This window comes from Heptranchias perlo, chromosome 20, assembly GCF_035084215.1.
Source record: "Heptranchias perlo isolate sHepPer1 chromosome 20, sHepPer1.hap1, whole genome shotgun sequence".
Classification (NCBI taxonomy): Eukaryota; Metazoa; Chordata; class Chondrichthyes; order Hexanchiformes; family Hexanchidae; genus Heptranchias; species Heptranchias perlo.
This window is the reverse complement of record NC_090344.1, coordinates 39,960,833-39,963,212: the sequence shown is the minus strand read 5'-3', so window position 1 is coordinate 39,963,212 and position 2,380 is coordinate 39,960,833. Positions and strand designations below refer to the sequence as shown.

The following is a 2,380-nucleotide window of genomic DNA, read 5'->3' as shown; positions in this document are numbered from 1 at the left end:
GCTCATTTGTCACAATTGTAAATGTTGCAAATACTAATCAATATCTTTCAGACAACCTTCTTGTTTTTTTTAATGTTTTAAAACTGTTGCTTTCTATATTGCATGCCCATGTCTGTGCTGAGTTAGCTAATATGAACTGGGGCATCAGTTGGAATGTCTGTCGTTAACCTCAGCATCTAAGGAGAAGACATACCAGTCAGGGCTCATGCACCTGATCACTATCCAACGCTTGTGTGTGCGTACATTAGTGCACACGCACACCCAGCCAGGATTCGGCACACCACGTCTAAATAGCCTTTCCTATCTGGGCTCACACATGGAGAATGGACAACTGAGGTACCAGAGGGCTGACGGCGTCTATGGAAGTAGATCCCAGCAGGTGTCAGCATCTTCGGGAGAGGTAGGAAGAATATCAATGGGAGGATGGGACACTTGACTAGAGGAAAACTGACAGTTGAACTGGTGAAAAACAGACATTTTGTATCAAACTTCCCTAATGTGACATCGTTAAGCTCTGCTCAAATGGCACCCTGAACAAGGATGTTCAGTCATTTTCCCTGTATAACATTTAGTGTTATACAATAATTCAACTTAATGCACTTTTCTTTTCAACGCTAACAGGAGCTACAATAACATTTGGCTTTTTAATCAGCTTGCAGTTGAATGAATCTCTTCAACTAATTTGCATGGAAGTAATGTCTCAAACGTAATGAACCTATCGTAAAGAATGCCTTATTCATTATTGTTCTTCAATATCCTGCCCATTTATGCAGAAGTTTTGCTCCTCCAGATGTGTACAAACTCATCTGAGGTGGTGTATCCAACCATGTAGTTCCTCTCCCCTATTGTTAGTGCTGGTGCGTCTGTGATATTGTGTGAACATATTCTATGTTCATTCCTACCAGCTGGGAGCTGCTCATCGATCTGTTCTGCCTGTCAATTACATCCAAACTGCCTTGCATCAAGTGCTCAGTACCACATAGCTGAAGGCTACATCAAACCACAGGGGTTTCTGACTGTAGCATAGTGAGAACTAATTATGTGTAACCCTTCTGGGTATACTTTGCTCTTTCCAATAAGGAATGAAAATGAAGATGGCGGGTGCAACCATTAATTTTTTTTTTGAAGTTCTAATAATGGGTTTATTTAATTTGAAATATTATTATGTTCATTCATGTTCAGAGGAATGCTGGGTCAATAAAGGACAGAGTTCAAACATTATATCCAATTAGGCTTTCTCGGCCAATGACCTCGCCAATGTAAAACCAGAACCAAAATCAGAACTTCAGTGGCCACCAGCGTGTTCCTCAGGGCCCCCTTCTCTGGTAGTTGTGTGTAACTCTCCGCCTTACATGATGCCACAGGGACCCTGAAGCTGTCAGACCAGGGGTCGGAGAAGTCAGCTCCACTCGGGCATATTTCGAGAAGGTAGCCAGGCGAGGCCGAGCGTGTTCAGGAGCAGTGCTGACAAGCCGCGGGCTCTCGGGCGCCATCCACTGCACCAGCCGTCGTGCCGCCTGCGCCATCTTCACAAGATCGCCTCCGCTTCACTTTCGCGTCTCCTGTGCATTCCAAGTCCGTCGGCACTATCAGCCAATCAGGAATCTTCTGCAATAATTCTCACGTCTCCTTTCCCATTACTTCAGTTGCCAGTTAAACAATAGAAACCATGAATAGTTCATACACCCAGCAGTGGGGTGCGCAAATTTTAATAAAAGTGGAGCAAAGAAGTTGTAATGTTTGTTTTATGGAGCATCACAATGCAATTGTCATTGACAGAACTGAATTGCACTTAATGTTTTTGTCCTAGGATTGAACCACTCAGGACGCCCCTCAAAGCTCGACAATAGCTTACCGACTAATCAACTCTGGAATGATCACCTCCAGGACTTGGAAGGAGATGTGAAAGAAGTATCATGACTTGAAAAAGATTATCAAAGTAAGGCAAGGATATGACCCTGCATTAGTATGGATATGAGGGACGAGTATAGGTGATGCTATTAACTGTGACATATTTAATAAGAGAGAGTAAATACTCATGCAGTCACGTTAATGATCGAAAGGATGAGGCTGTCTTATTAATTCACATGGCTCTTGTTTTTAATGACCAAAATTTCAATGAACAACAGGGCAGGGACTGGAGCAGGTGGCGGACTAGGCCTTTTACATTGCTTGAACAGCACAGGGGGGCGTTCACTGGGAGAGAAGTTTTTGGAGGAACTGATCCTATTGAGGTCTGGGAACTGCATAGACCACTTCGTTTGTACCACATCAATCATATATTGTATAATTTGCATGATATATTTGATCAATGCCTGCATACATGCAAATGCTTCATGTAACAAAAACAGAACACTCCTTAAAGCCTGTGGATTGTAGC

At 43.0% G+C, this 2,380-nt stretch overlaps 1 pseudogene; it reads right to left on the bottom strand.

Moving 5' to 3' along the window:
* Positions 1-1,211: 1,211 nt before the first annotated feature.
* On the bottom strand, positions 1,212-1,526 carry LOC137336130 (ATP synthase subunit g, mitochondrial pseudogene; annotated as a pseudogene).
* Positions 1,527-2,380: the final 854 nt, after the last annotated feature.